The sequence below is a fragment of the Syngnathus scovelli genome, chromosome 10 (assembly GCF_024217435.2).
Source record: "Syngnathus scovelli strain Florida chromosome 10, RoL_Ssco_1.2, whole genome shotgun sequence".
Classification (NCBI taxonomy): Eukaryota; Metazoa; Chordata; class Actinopteri; order Syngnathiformes; family Syngnathidae; genus Syngnathus; species Syngnathus scovelli.
Window position 1 is genome coordinate 15627405 of NC_090856.1, and position 18293 is coordinate 15645697.

The following is an 18293-nucleotide window of genomic DNA, read 5'->3' on the forward strand; positions in this document are numbered from 1 at the left end:
ATGGACAATACTTTGAACTTTATACCTGTGACTGTTTTTGAGGACAATCGGGGTGCTATTGCTCTCTCCAAAAACCCTGTGTGTCGACAGCGATGCAAACATAATGACATCAGATACCATTTTGTTCGCTCTGTTATTTCAGAAGGCACAATTATTTTTCTCTATTGCCCTACGGGTGATATAGTGGCCGATGTTTTTACTAAGTCTGTTGATAAAGTCAGGATGGAGAAATTTGTATGTTTTCTATTTGGTAACTGAACTATGGACTATGGATATGTCATGTCCCTAATTGACCCTGTGATCCAGTGAGTGTGGGTGTGGTTACACACTTGTGTGCAATCCATAAATGGCAGGAGCTCATTCACAAAGGTGATCACATGCAGGCCAAACCAAATTCATGTCTATGCCTTATATTTGTCCTCCGTATTTATCCGTCTGCACCGGCTCTTACCGCGATGGCTGGGCCAAAAATAGTTCATGTATTATATGTTTATAAAAAGCATTTAGATTTTTGATGCTCCAGACAGTTATTTCTTTTTTTGGAGGGGGGGGGTGTCAATATGGCTCTTTGAACATTTTGGGTTGCCGACCCCTGATCAAGGCGGTCAAAGACACGCTCCAGACAGACAGGTCCGCCAGGAAGTTAACCCAGAATGAAGCCAAACAGTACCACATCCATCAAGGTTTTGTGGTTTAATGCAGAATGTGCACAATATTAGAGCAAATCTTTAAAGAAAATGACTGGAGAACAGCGGCAGAAAGACGCACCAGCGTTCGCTCACATCCGGTTTGCTCCAATATACTTACTGTTACGGTCAAACCTCGGTTTTGGAATGTCCCGGTTCTCGAACAAATCAGAATTCAAACGAAAAATTCGAGATTTCTTTGCTTCGGTTGTCAAACAAAATCCGGCGGTCGACCCTCGCGAGATGAGCTGAAAGGACCCGAGAAAATCGGACTGCACGGCCCGGATGCAGACGGACTCCGCTCGTTATTGTATTTTCGTTACTTTGAGGATTGTATTAAACTCCAATCATGCCTCTAAAGAAAGCAAGTGGGAGCAGTAAAGCCATCCTGAAACACAAAGATGCTCTTAAAGCAATGCGACAGATAGTGCCCGGCGCACTGCGGTTGCCTGATCAGACCAAATTAAGCTCCCTGCACCCTGAGGTCGACTTAAATTTTGGTTTGTACATAAGGACTTTAAGAATATTTGTCTTATTTTCTTCTTGAATAATGCAGTGTTGCCGTCGGCGGCGTCCTAAGGTTGCGCGTTTGGTGGTGCGCTGCAGTTGCGTGATCGGACAAAATAGTCCAACTTAAAACATGCTTAAAAAAGGTGTTTTGTTTTAGTCTTGGAACGGATTAAATCTTTTTCCACTATTTGTAATGGGAAAAATAGATTCGGAATTTGACCAATTCACTTCTCGAACCGCCTTCTGGAACGGATTGTGCTGCGCTGAGACAGCGCTGCGCCGAGTCGGCGCTGCGCTGGCCAACTCGGCGCGGCGCCCTGTCGGCGGGGCGCGCGGGCCGTTTTGGCGCAGCGCGCGCACCCTCTCGGCACAGGGCCCTCTTGGCACTGCGTCTTCTCGGTGCCGGGAGGGTGCGCGCGCGTGCTGCGCCGAGGCGGCGCAGTGCCGAGTTGGCGCTGCGCCGAGAAGGCGGAGAGGAGGCCGTAAGGGCGCCCCGAGGGTGCTGCAAAGCCTGGAGGGCGCCCCAAATGGGCGACACCCTCATGGTGCAGCACCCTCATTGCGCGTAGTCCTCTCGGCGGAGCGCCAACTCGGCACGGCGCCTTGTCGGTGGAGTGCGCAGGCCCTTGTGGCACAGCGCGCGCGCCCTCTAGGCGCGGGGCCCTCCTAGCACTAGGTCCTCTCGGCGCCGAGAGGGCGCGCGCGCGTGCTGCGCCGAGACGGTGCTGCGCCGAGTTGGCGCTGCGCAGAGACGGAGATGGTGCCACGAGGGTGCTGCAAAGGGTGCCGTGAGTGCACCGTGAGGGCGCCCCAAACGGGCAGCGCCCTCATGGCGCAGCACCCTCATGGCGGGTAGTCCTCTCACCGCAGCGGCAACTCGGCGCGGCGCCCTGTTGGCGGAGCGTGTGGGCCCTTTGGCGCATCATCCTCTCGGCGGAGCACGCGAGCTCTCTCGCCGCAGTGCCCACTTGGCGAGGCTCCCTCTCGGCGCTGTGCCAAGAGCGCTACGCCGAGTGGGCAATGAGCCGGGAGGGCACATGGGCTGCACCGAGAGGATAATGTGCCGGGTCTCGCCGCGGCGTCCTCTTGGCGCGGTGTGACGCAGTGCCTTTTTGTCGCAGCGCTGCAAGCGCCGCGCTAGCAGCTCGTGCTCCCTCTCGCCGCAGTGCTGAGAGGGCCCTGCGTTCAGAGGGTGCACGCGCTGCGAGCGCTGACCTGCAAGCGCTGCGCCGAAACGGCACTGCGCGGCGCCGAGAGGGCGCAGCAGCTAGAGGGCCCGAGCGGTGCGCCGAGGGGGTTCGCGTCGAGAGGTCGCCATGCTGCACCGAGAATGAGCCGCACCGTGGCGATGGGCCTTGGGGCGAGAGACACCGCACCTAGAGACCGCGCGCCGTGAGGGCGCCACGCTGAGAGGACGCTGCATCCAGAGGGCCCTCGACCAAGAGGGTGCTGGACCGAGAGGGTGCGCGTGCTGTTAGTGCTGCGCCTAGAGGGCGGGCCCAGGGTGCGCCAAGATGGCGAACGCGTGCTGCAGCAGGAGTGCACTGCGTCGACAGCACAGGCACGCTGTGCCGAGTGGGCACTGTGCTGACAGGTCAAGCGTGCTGCGCAGAGTATGCGCTGCACCCAGAGAACGCGCGTGCGCTGCGCCGGGAGGGCACGGTGTTTAAAGGGCGCCGTGCCGCACCAGGAAGGCGCCACGCTGCTCCGACAGGGCACCGTGTCACGCCGCGCCGAGAAGGCGCCGTGTTGCGTCAAGGGTGCGCCGCTCTGGTTGGACACTGCGCTGAGAGGACGCCGCACCGAGAGGGTGCCGCACCGACAGGGTGCGAACTGCGCAGAGAATACACGAGCGTTGCACGCGCTCCGCGCGCTGCGCCGGCAGAGTGGGCCGAGGGTGTGACGCGCCGAGAGGGCGTTGCGCTGAGAGGGCACCGTGCAGAGAGAGCGCTGTGTCGCGCCGAGAGAAAGCTGTGTCACGCCGAGAGATTGATGTGAGGATGCCGAAAGGTTGCTGCGCCGAGAGGGCGCCCTGCTGCGCCGCGCCGAGAGAGAACCGCGCCAATAGGGCGCCGCGCCATGGTGGAAGGGTGTGGCAGGGCGCCACGAGGTTGCCGTGGATAGAGGGCACCGCCACGAGAAGGCGCCTCGTCGAGAGAGCGCACGGCAAGAGAGTGCCGCACCGAGAGGGTGCCGCGCTGCGTCGAGGAGGCGCGCGTGCTGCATGCGCTGTGCGAGATATGCGCGCTGTGCACACTGCGCTGTGATGGCGGGACGAGGGTGCATTGCGGCGAGAGGGAGCTGTGCGGCAAGAGCGCTGCGCCGAGAGGGTGTTGCGCAAAGAGGACGCTGCGTCAAGAGAGCGCTGCGACGAGAGGGATCCCGCGCTGTGAGCGCTGCTGCGAGAAGCCGCGCCAAGTGTGCGCCGAGAGGACACGCACGCACTGCGCCGAGAGTCCGCTGCGCCGAGAGGGTGCGTGCGCTGCACCGAGAGGGTGCTACAGCGAGTGGGCGCCGTGCCCCGCCAAGAGGTACCTGGGATGACAGGGCGCCCCCCTGTGCCGAAAGGGTGCTGCACCGCAGCGTTTGGGCGCTGTGAGGGCACTGCGAGGGCGCCCTCTCGCGGCACATGCAGTCGCCTTCTTGGCGCGGCGCCCTCCCGCCGTGACCTCTCTCGGTGCGGCGCCTTCTCGCAGCGGCTCCCTCTATCCGCGGCGTCCTCGTGGCGCCGTGCCGCACGCTTTCGCTATGGTTCGGCACCCTATCGACGCGGCTCTCTGTCGATGTGGCGCAGCACGGCACCCTCGGCGTGGCAACCTTTCGGCATCCTCGTGTCACTCTCTTGGCACGACACAGCTTTCTCTCGGCGCAACGCGGCACTCTCTCGGCACGTTGCCTTCTCAGCGCGGCGCCCTCTCGGTGCGTTACACCCTCGGTCCACTCTGCCGGCGCAGCACGCGAAATGCGCGCAGGGCTCGTGTCTTCTCTGCACAGTTCGCACACTGTCGGTGTGGCGCCTTCTCGGTGCGGTGTCCTCTCAGCGTGTCGTCCACTCAGAGCTGCGCTCTCTTGACGCAACATAGCGCCTTCTCGGCACGGCGAGACGCGGCGTCCTGTCATCGCAGCGTGGCGCCTTCTTGATGCAGCACGGCGCCCTCTAGACACTCGCAACGCAGCGCGCGCACATTCAATGAGCGCAGCGCGCCCTCTCGGCGCAGCGTGCCTGTGCTGTCGACGCAGTGCACTCCTGGTGCAGCACGCGTGCGCCGTCTTGGCGCACCCTGGGCCCGCCTTCTAGGCGCAGCGCTAACAGCACGCGCACCCTCTCGTTCCAGCACCCTCTTGGTGCAGGGCCCTCTGGGTGCAGCATCCTCTCAGCGTGGCGCCCTCACGGCGCGTGGCATCTAGGTGCGGTGCCTTCTCGCCGTGTGGCCCGTTTTGCCGCGGCACAGCTCCCTCTTGATGCAACACAGCGACCACTCGGCGCGCGCCCTCTCGGCGTACTGCCGAGAGGGCCCTGCGCCGAGAGGGCCTTGCGCCGAGAAGGTGCGCGTGCAGTGTCGAGGGGTTGCACCAAGAGGGTGCCGCACCAATAGGCAGCAGCGCCGAGTGGGCGCTGCTCTCTCCTCGCGGCATCCTCTCGGAACAGTGCCCTTCCGCACAGCGCACGCGCGCGCCCTCTCGACACGTTGCCCTCTCGGTGCAGCGCCCTGTCATCGCAGCGCGGTGCAGCGCAGTGCAGCGCAGTGCAGCGCGTTACAGCACCATAGCGCGGTGCAGCGCGGTGCAGCGCGGTGCAGCGCGAAGCACTTCATCATGATCGGAGTCAGTGCAACAGGCCGGTAATCATTAAATGAGGTCATTTGAGGTTTCTTCGGCACCGGAATGATGGAGGCAGTCTTAAAGCACGCTGGCACTGTGGCTTGGCCCAGCGAGGTGTTAAAAATGTCTGTGATGACCCCAGCCAGCTGACTTGCACATTCCCTGAACACATGCCCAGGAATGTTGTTGGGGCAAGGGGCCTTACGGGGGTTGACGCTCCTCAGGGTCTTTGTTGGATTAATTTTAAGTGAAGCCTTGGCCTGCCAGACCTGGAGGCCTCGCCTTTACGAGTTTATCTTTCCTTTTATCTAGGTTCTTCCTTTTATGTGATAGGGATGTCTTTTGATCCCTGTCAGCCATTTGTATCCTTCCTGTCCTTATGTTGTCTGTGTGTTTTTGTTCCCGTAAGAGGCCTCCACTAACAATAAGCAGGGCTTATTTGCATAGGTGCCATGTTCTTTGTTTGATTCACAGGAACTTCATTCCTTTTCATTTAGCTGTAGGTTTGGTTCATAGATTGCAGACCTGTTTTTCTTTGTTAAGGGTTATATACAGTTAGAAGTAGTTGCATAAAAGTTATCCCATATTTACTCAATGTTTGTTTAAAGAACTGCATACCAGTTACCTCACGTTTGCTTAAGGTGTGTTGAGGTGTTTAGGACAAGTTACTTATTGTTATTGTGTGTTAATTTACCAAGTAGATAAAGTTAGCAAAGGTTTAGTTGCATTTGTTCGGCAGCAAAGCGGCAATCAACGTGCTTCAAGGTATTTGATCACAGTCGAGGACTGTCTTTCCAAGATGGCGGCGCGCACGGACGCAGCGGCTTACGGCTCTCCACGCCAGTGCTCTTTTTTCCTTGCCTATACTTTTTTATTTTCACTCTTTGGCACACTCTGTACTGGGAATCCCAAGTACACTTTCCACTCGCTCACGGACATTGGTCACCAAGCACGGATACCTATTTCAAGTGACTTTCACCGCAAGCACAACATCCCAGACGAGATTGCGAGACCGCCGGGGTCTCCGTGGATTGTTGTCGGGTCTGGGAGGCGACGCAGGCGGAGAAGAGAGAGGAAGCAAAAGCGAGGCCGTCGGTCTGGCCTAATGCTAAGGCTACGTAAACAACCGCACAAGCCGCCTCTCCCGAGCCTGTTTCTCTCCAACGCCAGATCCCTGCTGCATAAAATGGACGACCTGGATCTACAGCTCACGGGAAACCACTACGTCCGGGACTGTTGTGTGATTATTATAACCGAAACCTGGCTGCGCCCGGATATCCCCGATGCTAGCATGCAGCTAGCAAGCCGCTCCCTGCTACGCGCGGACAGAACATTGGACTCCGGTAAACGCAGAGGTGGGGGGCTTTGTATGTATGTGCACGAAAACTGGTGCAACAATGCGACCATCGTAGGCAGCCACTGCTGTCCGGACCTCGAGTACATGGCAGTCAGGTGCCGGCCTTTTTTCCTCCCGAGGGAGCTAGCTGTTGTTATCGTCATTGCTGTTTACATTCCACCCGACGCTGACGTAAGCACGGCACTCTCTCTCCTGCTGAGAGCTGTGAGTGAACAACAACGGGCTCACCCTGATGGCTTCCACATTGTAGCGGGGGATTTTAACAAGGCCAACTTAAAGACTGTTCTGCCGAATTTCCACCAGCACGTAAAGTGTGCTTCACGAGGTGAGAACACCCTGGACCATGTCTACACCAACATCAAACATGCATACAGAGCTATCCCCCTCCCCCACCTCGGGCAATCAGACCATCTGTCCCTCCTGCTCTTCCCTGCCTACACCCCCCTCAGACGCAAACTCAGACCCACCTTAAGGACCATCACCTCCTGGCCTGAGGATGCACTCCACAAACTCAAAGACTGTTTTCAACGGACAGACTGGGACCTGTTCGACCACCAGGAGCTGGGGACACACACAGACACAGTTCTGGGCTACATCCAGTTCTGCGCCAGCAATGTGACTGTGACCAAAACCATCCGGGTCTTCCCTAACCAGAAACCCTGGATGTGCAGCCAGGTCCGCTCTCTCCTCAGAGCCCGCGACACCGCCTTCAGGTCAGGAGACAGAGCTCTGTACAGCGCTGCCAGAGCTGAGCTGAGGAGAGGAGTCAAACGGGCGAAAGCGGACCACAGAAAACGCATCGAGTCCCACCTGTCCAGCAACAATGGCCGCAAGGTGTGGCAGGGCATCCAGGAGATCACCAACTTCAGGGGCAGTGCCGCTCAAGTCGAAGACCAAGGCGCACAGCTGGCAGAGGAGCTAAACAGCTTCTTTGCTCGGTTTGGAACATCCCAGCAGCACTCCCCTGTCCCTGCCCTGCCCCCTCCCCCACCCAGCTCTGACATCACTCCACTCACTGTTCAGGAGCACAAGGTCAGAAAGGTGCTCCTTACAGTGAATCCCAGAAAGGCCACAGGCCCGGATGGGGTCCCCGGCAAGGTGCTGAGGGCATGCGCTGAGGAGCTCGCCCCCACCTTCACCACGATCTTCAACCGCTCCCTGGCCCTAGCAACCGTCCCGCCCTGCCTGAAAACCTCAACCATCATCCCAGTGCCGAAGAAGTCGGCCATCTCTAGCCTGAATGATTACCGGCCAGTGGCCCTCACTCCGGTGATCATGAAGTGCTTTGAGAGGCTGGTTCTTCAGCACATCAAGGATTATCTTCCCCCTCCCCTCCCCCACACCTCGACCCCCACCAGTTTGCATACCGGACCAACAGATCCACAGAAGACGCCATCGCCGTAGCCCTCCATTGTGCGGTGAACCACCTGGAGCAGCAGCAGAGCTATGTCCGGATGCTCTTTGTGGATTACAGTTCGGCATTCAACACCATCCTCCCGGACAGACTCACCACAAAGCTGGACACTCTCGGACTCCCCTCTCTCACATGTGCCTGGATTAATGACTTTCTGACCAACCGACTCCAGGCTGTGAGAGTTGGCTCCCGCCTCTCCTCCACCCGTACGCTGAGCATCGGCTCCCCACAGGGCTGTGTGTTGAGCCCCCTCCTCTTCTGCCTCTACACTCATGATTGCAGACCGGCTCACAAACACAACCGGATTGTCAAGTTCGCCGACGATACCACTGTGGTCGGTCTCATCTCCAATGGCGATGAGGTAGCCTACAGAGAGGAGGTCCTGGAGCTGGTCGACTGGTGCTCTGAGAACAATCTCGCTCTGAACACCAAGAAGACCAACGAGCTCATCATAGACTTCAGAAGACACAGCCCTGAGCCAACTCCCCTCTTCATCAACGGCGAGCAGGTGGAGAGGGTCCACAGCACCAAGTACCTGGGCGTCCACATCTCTGACCGGATCTCCTGGTCAGAGAACATCACCACCATCGTCAAGAAGGCTCAGCAGCGGTTACACTTCCTGAGAGTCCTCAGGAGGTACAACCTCAACACCGACCTGTTGCTGACCTTCTACCGATCTTCCATCGAGAGTCTACTGACCTACTGCATCGTAGTATGGTTCGGCAGCTCCACCGCCGCTGACAGGGAGAAGCTGCAGAGAGTGGTGAAGGCAGCCCAGAGGATCATCGGCCGCCCTCTCCCCTCCCTTACGGACATCTACACTACCCGCTGCCTCAGCAGGGCTAAGGCCATCTCAGCGGACAGCTCCCACCCTGGCTCCGCCCTGTTTGACCTGTTGCCCTCTGGAAGACGCTACAGGCAAATGAAGACCAGGACAAACAGACTCAGAAACAGTTTCTTTCCCCGAGCCATAGCCGCCCTCAACTCCAGCCGACACTGATGACACTTTCCTCCTGCACTATTACTGCACTTTGTCCGCACTACTGTTTCTGATTATTTCATCTACTTTTCTACTAGTCGATTACTTGACTGTTACTTATGTCTACCTCATGCACTGGATGGAGGTCTCCAATTTCATTGTACTATGTAGAATGACAATAAAGGTTTTCTGATTCTGATTCTGATTCTGAGTCAACCAACTGTGAGAGAAGACGGCTGGTTGAGGAAAGGGAACGACCTCTGCGGGGTGTCATGTAACATGGGGGTAGAGATGGTGCAAATGGTAGAATATGGATTGTTCACAGGAAGAAATTGGCAGAGCTGAAATTCCAAATTTGTCCAAAAGATGGCGCCAGACCAAAACGGGAGACCAATAGAGGGGCCAGAATAAGCTAAACCGGTTAAAATGGATATAAAAAAGGAACACGGTGTCAGACTGTGAGTCACGCATGGAAGCACAAATGTGATTTTTATTGTTATTTCTTTGCTTGGCTAAAAATGTATTCTGTAACCGCTTTAAGCAATATTATTTGTCAATTCGATCAAGAAACCCGTCACTATGAGAATAGTGGCGTGACATAAGTTGTTTGGGGAAGAACAAATGTGATTTTTATTTTTATTTCTTTGCTTGGCTAAAAATGTATTCTGTAACCGCTTTAAGCAATATTATTTGTCAATTCGATCAAGAAACCCGTCACTATGAGAATAGTGGCGTGACATAAATTAGGTCAAGGGTGAAAAGGGGAAGTGAAAGGTTTTACCACTAGCTGTGCATTTGGTGGAAAGTACTGCGTGGTCAGGACGGAAACAGCTGCTGAAGGCCACAGATAACAAAGCGTGGGGAGGCTGGCCAGTTCCCTCTATGGGCGTGGGAAAACTGGCCAGTTCCCTCTATAGGCGTGAGAAAGCTGGCCAGTCCCTTCTTTAGGCGTGGGAAAACTGGGCAGTCTTACCCTATAGGGAAAGTACCGGAGAAAAGAAAGGGGAGGGGGGGGACGGAGAGGTCTATAAAAGGTCCTGCAGGAGCAGCTTCAGGGCTTTTCCCCCCAAAAGAGCTCTCATACGTGAAGAGGCCCGGAGGAGTTTCAAGATTTTTTTTCCAAAGTCCCAAAGATCTTTGTGTGAGACGCAGGATCACTGGACTGAAATTAACTTGGATTTACTCCTAAAAATTGGACTGGACAACTTTAAACGAGAAATTGGTGAGGATGACCGTTTTTATGTATTTTAGCGAGAGGGGGGAATAGTCATCGGGCCGCCGGCGTCCTCGTGGCCAGCCTGTTTCTCTAATTTGGATTTTAGAAGCAAGATCGAACTGATCACTCGACTTTGCTTCCACCAAAAATAGCACGCAGCTGGTATTTACCTCTTCCCTTTTTTATGAACTGTGTTTTGCAATCGAATTGTTCTGGGATTGAATGATTTTATTAACACGTGTATCAGTGAGTGAAATTGTTCAGTTTCTGGAGTAATTGAGATTTGTAATTCTATTCCATGTTTCTACAATAAATGTGTTTTGTATATTACTTACTTCGTTGTGCGCGGATTTGTACTGAATATGCAACCGAAGGCTCAGGCCCGCTTCCCCTTTTAGACGGGCCGCGTAAAAAGGAACTCCGAACAAGTTAGAGACTTAAATAACTTCCGTAGTTATCTGAGCCACGAGTGAATTTCGATCCGTTCGAAAGTTGTTTCGTCTGAATAAATTAAAGGAAGTGTTTAAATCAGATTATTGGTTTTGTGTAGAACGGAAAGTTATTTAACTATTTGAAAGGCTCAGGCCCGCTTCCCCTTTTTGACGGGTCGCGGAAAAAGTAACTCCGAGGAAGTTGGAGAATTAAATAACTTTCGTAAATATTTAAGGGAGGAGTGGATTTCGTTAAAAGTGAATTGTTGGAAATTTACTTCTTCTAAATAAAATAACGACGACGGTTAAAATAAATCATTGGAGTTGGAGGAGAACAAAAGTATTTCGATTGTCCGTCGGGCGCAGCCCAGTTCCTAAAATTGTCGGGCCGCGTCAAAAGTTAAACGGGACACGATCAAAAAATAGACTTGCCTTCCAAATTAATTATTGGGCAAATCTAAACAGAGCACGACATTTTTATCCGGTTTAGGATAGTTGTTATTCTTTTTAAAGCAATTAAGAGGGGTGAAGAACTCCGACGGTTAAGTGCTAGATTTGCGTATACGAAGTTAGAATTAATCATATAAAGTGCATTAATTTTCTTCTTAAATGCTATTATTGTCACACTTTTATTAATTCGATTCTCTTTCGAATAAAAAAGTTGGTCGGCTCGCTGCATGAGCGACCAAGTGGAACGGACCCATATCAACATTTACTTCGGCAAAACTAGTGCTTGGGTGCGCCATACAAACGAATCCCTGAGGTCTTAACAAAGACATCTAAAAAATATCCGTAACGAATAAGAACTTCAAACATTAGCGGGGAGCCATCAATACGATGCGGTCACTTCGAAGTCCTGCCTCGAATTGAGTTACTCGGCACGAGCTTCGGGTGACTTGAGAGGGATTGGCGTCGTACAGAAATTAGATTGATTCCGGTGGAGTTAATTTAACTCGGGTGGTTAGATTACGGACGAATCTCCGAACCCGGCTAAAACAAACCCGTTACCGGGAAGCCGGGGGCACCTTAATCCGAGAGGTGCGTTTGACAGGGGGGTTACGAGCCAACAATGAACTGCTAATTCACACCACACTACATTCTTTAGCTAATCAGCGTTGCTACAGACACAATCTCCCCTCCCTTAGTGTAGCAACGCATCTGTAACCAGGGGAACCATAACATTAAAAAGAGGGGCACGTGGAGTAAGGACTCAGAACTGATGGCGGTTGTAACTGAGATTGCTTTCTCTATCGTTCTCCTCGCGAGTAAACCTGTTCTGGTTGTCTTCTCCTCTTCATTCCAGCGAGTGATTTAATGTCTAATCGTATTTAGACCCAACAGTCTTCAACACATCGGCGGAGTCAAGGCAGAGTACCTCCTCTTCCTGATGGGGGACAGTTTTAACTGCTGGAGTGCCATTTAGTGCCTCGAACCTCCCAAAGAAGTTATTTAGACCATTTAGGAAGTCAGCATCAACTTCACCCACCGGGGGGAGGGTGAGTTGTAGTCTGTAATCGGCCGTATGCCTTGCCCCATACCCCTGGTGTTGTTGGCGTCGTGGAAACGATCCTGAATTTTTCAACTGTGGTCTCGCTTCGCTACTCTGATGGCACGGTTCAAGTTGGCTCTCGCTGTCCTCAGTGTATCCTTGACGCCAGAGTTGAAGGCAGAGTTCCGCGCTCGTAGCGTTTGACAAACCTCCTCAGTCATCCAGGGTCGTTGGTTGCCCCGGGTGATGATATTCTTAGTGGTGCTGACGTCCTCGGTGCATTTGTTGATGTAGGCTGACACAGTCATGGCACACGCATGTCAAATCTACATCGGGAAAACTGGGAGGGAGGGAGGGAGGGAGGCAGGCAGGCAGGGAGGCAGGCAGGGAGGCAGGCAGTGTTTCTCTGTTGAGGTTTTCACCTTGTTCTTCTCCTGCTGAAGTTCTGACTGGACATCCATCAGTTTGGCTCTCAGCTCGTCATTGGCGGCTTGAAGGGCGTCCGTTCGCTTTGCCTTGGCCCGCCCTGCCGGAGCTCGTTTGGACATCTCTTACTCGAGTCTCACCCGGTCATCGGTCAGAGATCACAACATTTGTACCTGGAGAGCACAAACGCAGCGCTGTTTTCCACTGGCTTCGGACTCAACTTCAATCGGTACCGTAACTTACAACATCATAAACATAGACATAGCTTGACTTATTCATTGAATAAATGCATTTGGTTCTTCAAAACTGCATCACGCAACATAACATGACCGAGACGGCCGTTATCCACATGCGTGAAGTTATTTGGTGAAATGAATGAGACGTTTAAGACACCATCGTTCTGTCTCTATGTAGATGAAGGGAAATAATCGATTGCTGAAGAGTTGAGTAGAAGTACGTTTGCGAGGACTAACAGGCAGGGAGGATAAAATTTTCTCCACAACTAAACAGCTGGGAGCTGTTAAGAGGTGTTGTTAAGATGGTGTTGTGACAAACAAATAAACATATTAGTGATTAGTGACATATTTGTGACAAACATATTAGGCAGTATAATCACATATGTTAACTTGAGTGCCCACACTGTATTTATTTATGGTTATTTGTTAAATCGAGTACTGTTAGACATGAAATAGGAAGTGTTTAAATAATTTGAGGACGAAAGGGGTACTCACCATTGTAGCTCCTGGTCAATGATACGAGCCTTTTCTTGCAGTGGAAAACATACAGCCAACAAACACCGTGGAACCTAAAGGAATGGAATTAAACATTAACATTTAGCCTCAACCAACATTCACAGATACAACGCAACGCAAACTACACAAACGTAAATCTTTTTAAACACAATGAGTTGTACTTACCGTGTACGCTCTAGACGGTCCACTTGCAAGCAGAAAATAAAGATATTTCTGTTGATAATTGTCGTGTTTGTATCCGCTGTCTCGCTCAAGGCCATTGCGCCCACAGATTTGAATTTTGGCGAGAGTTCAGCGTATTGACGTCATTTCCGCGGCACATGCCTGCGATGTAATACCCGCATATCTGAAACGGCAAAGTTAAGAGTAGAGTAAAATAAAGTTTTTAATCAACGCAATAATTTACAACCGTTGACCAGTCGAAATAATCGTCGAAATTTGGCGTCTGTGGCTGGAAGCAGACGCCGAGTTCGACGTTCCTCCCAAACGCCACACTCCTCGCTTTTCAGGGCTAAAAAAAAACGTATTTTTCAAAACAATGAGTTGTAATTACCTTGTACGCTCTAGACGGTCAAGTTGCAAGCTGAAAACGAAAATATTTGTCTTGTTAGTCGTCGTGTTACTAATCACTGTGTCTTGTTTGCCAGCATTGCCGCTTTCCTACTTCCTGTTGCAAGCCACGGCCAAGGATTATAATTTTGCCGCGAGTTCCGCCTATTGACGTCATGTCCGCGTCACAAGACTGCGACGTAATATTATCTAAAACTGTTTGTGCAGTATTGTGTTGTTCTGTGCGGTATTGTGTTGTTTTTTGCGGTATTGTGTTGTTCTGTGCGGTATTGTGTTCTGTGCGGTATTGTGTTCGTGTTGTTCAGTGCGGTATCGTGTTTTTCAGTCCAGTATCGTTGTGTTGTTCGTATTGTGTTGTGTTGTTCGTAATGTGTTGTGTTGTTCGTATTGTGTTGTGTTGTTCGTATTGTGTTGTGTTGTTTGTATTGCGTTGTGTTGTTCATATTGTGTTGTCCGTATTGTGTTGAGTTGTTCGTATTGTGTTGTGTTGTTCGTATTGTGTTGCCTCTAACACTTAGCCTCTAATACTTAGCCTCTAGCACCTAGAAGGTGAATAAATAAGAAGGAAGGACTCACCGGTGACATCTTCGCCCACGTCCAAGCGTTGTACCTTGTATTTTCATCCTTCTGACAGTGGAAAACATATAGCCAACAAACATCGGTGAACCTAAACAAATGAAAGAAAACTATCATTTGGCCACAACCAACATTCACAGATACAACACAATGTGACGTGCGGGGTTGAGGTTAAAGTGCTAGAGACATCCCTTTTTTTTTTTCAATTAGAACGGAATTTGATAGAATGTATAAAGTGAACACATTTGCCGCATTGGAAATTAAAAATGGACACCGATTACTAAGAATACAGCTGAAATGAAATGCCAGTTCATCGATCGGGTCCCGCACGAAGCCAAACTGGCGGCGCCATTACTGTGACGTCACAAGTTGTACATCTGGATGTCAACAAACCCAAACAACATGGCAGATGATAGCGACAGCTCCGTTTCTAGCGGCAATATTAGCATCATTTTATCCGATTCAGAAACCTCTTTTGACGCAGAATATGATGAATCTAGCAGTTCACTTGGGCTGAGCTGAGCACATTTTCTGAATTGTGCCCCTCCCGTCACTCTGGTTAGGTTGGCATAGTAAAAAGTAAAAAGTGCTCTTGGGGGCTTTAGAGTGCCGAGTTGATCTCGGCACATGAAGACATGACCACCTGCAACGTTTGGTTTAGGTTTTATAAGCATTTTTAATTTTATTGCTTAAATCGCATTTTCTCGACGAGCTGAGCACGTTTTCTGAATGGTGCCTCACTGTGGTTAGGTTGGCATAGTAAAAAGAGTAGAGTGCCGAGTTGACCACTGCGAATGAAGAAATGAACATCTGCAGCGTTTGGTTCAGGTTTTAGGCGCATTTTTAATTTTATTTCTTAAATCGCATTTTTTTCGACGAGCTGAGCACGTTTTCTGAATTGTGCCCCTCCCGTCACGCTTCGACATACTTTTCAAAGTCAAAGTCTCAAAGTCTCCTTTATTGTCAATTCCTCCGCATGTCAAGACACACAAAGAGATCGAAATTACGTTTCTCACTATCCCAGGGTGACAAGACAGCGTTCACAACGCACATACAAGTAAACAACACAGGAAAAATAAAACAAGAAGATGAACAATAAGAGTGATAGCCCGCTAGCCGCTCCCGATGCACAGCAGAGTCCGGAAAGATAAGACAGAGTTCACAACGCACATACAAGTAAACAACACAGGAAAAATAAAACAAGAAGATGAACAATAAGAGTGATAGCACGCTAGCCGCTCCCGATGCACAGCAGAGTCCGGAAAGATGAGTCAACCAGGCCACTGTGAACACGAGCACACAGCAGGCACACACTGTCCGGTTCGTGGATCCTATTAGGCGAACTCAACCCATCTTGTCGTCCCGCGAACGAACGTACGCCAGGATAATGGAAGGCACGGCTAGGCGAGCTGGGTTGGCCGCAAACCTGGCCCGACGTCTCCGCGCTGGCCCCTCTTCTCTTTTTGTTTACATTCACTGAAGCTAAACGCGTACAACTTGAGACGTCATGAGACGTCACTTCCGGCTGGCGGCTCGATCCGGTCAAACTCGTCTGTGCGGCAAATTTAAATTATATTTTTCAGAGCAACAGCTTCCTTTTCGTTGTTTCGAGCGTCAATTTATATTTATAAGCCCATAAGCTAACTAAAACCGATTTATACATATACCGGTGTCTCTAGCCCTTTAAAGGTTGAGTGAAGGGCCCTCGTTTTAAACTACTTTTTTGAAAAGGAGTGGGAACAAGTAAGACGTATTTATTTAATGGGAAGTAGTAAGAGCTATTGAATTTATTCTATGTATTGTATTCTATTGTATTGTATTCTGTTGTATTCTTTTGGATTGTATTCACACGAACCCCACTAAAACTTCAGCCCACAAAAACTAGCCTCTGGCACCTAGCCTCTGGCACTTAGCCTCTAACACTTAGCCTTTAACACTTAGCCTTTAACACTTAGCCTGGAAGGTGAATAAATAGGGTTAAAGGTTGAGTGAAGGGCCCTCGTCTTAAACTACTTTTTTTGAAAAGGAGTGGGAACAAGTAAGACGTATTTAATTTATTTAATGGGAAGTAGTAAGATTTATTAAATTTATTTAATCTACTTTTCTTCCCAGGCAAAATTTGATGTGCTGCAATTCCAAATTTCCAAAGTGAATGAAGGAATGAAGTCCTTTAAATTATGATTTTGTATAAATACTAGGCATAAACACAAAATCTACGGCACAAAATGGGCAGACTTTGCTTGTTTGAAGAGGACTGGTTACAAAACAGACTTTTCTGATTTATTTAATGGGAAGAAGACTTATTTAGTTTATTCAATCTATTTTTGTTCCCTGGCAAAATTGGATTTGCTGAAATTGTATTTTGCCAAATCTTGACTTGAGACCTGATAGGAAGTATTAAACGTTTAGTTAAATGAAAGCAATTTAAATTATGACTTTGTATAAATACTAGATATTAACAGAACATCTACTGCGCAAAATGGGCAGAGTTTACTTGTTTGAGAAGGAGTGGCTTATTTAAGACTAAGATTTATTTAATGTGTTTCCAAATTTCACCACATGATGGTGCCCATTTTGACTTCTTAGGACATATTAAACACTTAGCTTGTTATTATATTCAAGGTAATCAGATTTGTTTATTATTCTAATGGTCTTTTCAAAACTATTCTGGATTACTACTTTGGATCTATTCTACATTACTTGGCAACAACATACTCTGTAATAGATTAGGCAGTATAATCACATATGTTAACTTGAGAGTGCCCACACTCAATCTACAGTGGAAAACTTACAGCCAACAAACACCGTGGAACCTAAAGGAATGAAATTAAACATTAACATTTCGCCTCGACCAATATTCACACGTACAACGCAACGCGGCTACATTTCTGCTAGTGCTATTACAGCGAATGCTAGCGACATCGACAACTTTAGTCAAACTACACAAATGTAAATCTCCTTAAACACAATGAGTGTTTGTTAGAGATTTGCTCACTCCAACTTATTTCGCAAGAACCACACACGAGACAAGCAAGTTCTTTTAGACACCAGCAGGTGGAGAGTTCACACGTTGAAGGAGTGAAGTCTGAAACTCTCCCAAATGCAAGGACATATTTATTAAGAGAAAGCGTGGGGGCATGAGTGGACTGAATAGGAAGCCCTTGTGCTCTAGTCAAAACATATCAGGGGGTGTTTTACGACCTTGTGTAGAATGGGACAAGTTATCTTATTCATTACCGGTTGCATTCCAACATAATCATACGATAAGGATACTCTGTAAAACCCTAACAGTGTTACTTACCGTGTACGCTCTGGACAGTCCAGTTGCAAGCAGAAAATAAAAATATTTCTCTTCTTAGTCGTCGTGTTACCATCCGCTGTGTGTTTGTCAATGTCGCCATTTTCCTACTTCCTGTTGCGAGCCACGCCCACGGATTTAAATTTTGGTGGAAGTTCCGCCCATTGGCGTCGTTTTCGCGTATAGCAAATCCGATTGGTTGGGAAGGGGGCGCGGTTATGCAGCCGAGGGGTCCTGTGATCAGTGGGAGGAAAAGTGTGCACGGTGTCGTCGATTTGAAATGCTGCCTTCCGATTAGCGTTGTCAGGCCAAGTTCAGCTGCGCTCTGATTGGTCAGACTGAATTTGGGCTGAGGTAGGAGGCGGGCAAAGTGGCACTTAGGTTTTAGTTTTTGAAGGCACCTTTCACTCTTGAGGTGAGCGTGTGTTGCTCTGCTGTCACTGCCATAGTCACGAGTCTTTGGTCGAGTGGTAACGTTAGTACCTCTGGTACGAAGGAACAAGTGTTCGAGACCTGCCCTTGGGCTGTACTGTGTCAATTTTCTCTCACTTCTGCATAAAGTTTGTAACTGTTTCCCCCCCCCCCCCCTGTAATTTGGCCTCGGAATGAGGGAACCTGTTCAAATTTGCCACACTACCTGAGCAGAACCCAGGAAGACAGAAAAAAAAACAGTCGATGTCCAGGATTCACCATTCTCAAAATAAGGGGGGGGGGGGGACATATCCTCACGGGGCCGCCGTGAGGATATGTTCCCCCCCTGTAATTTG

General features: G+C 50.4%; 1 pseudogene; it reads right to left on the minus strand.

Moving 5' to 3' along the window:
- Positions 1–18293, minus strand: part of LOC125973649 (janus kinase and microtubule-interacting protein 3-like) — a 112095-nt pseudogene that overhangs the window by 65568 nt on the left and 28234 nt on the right.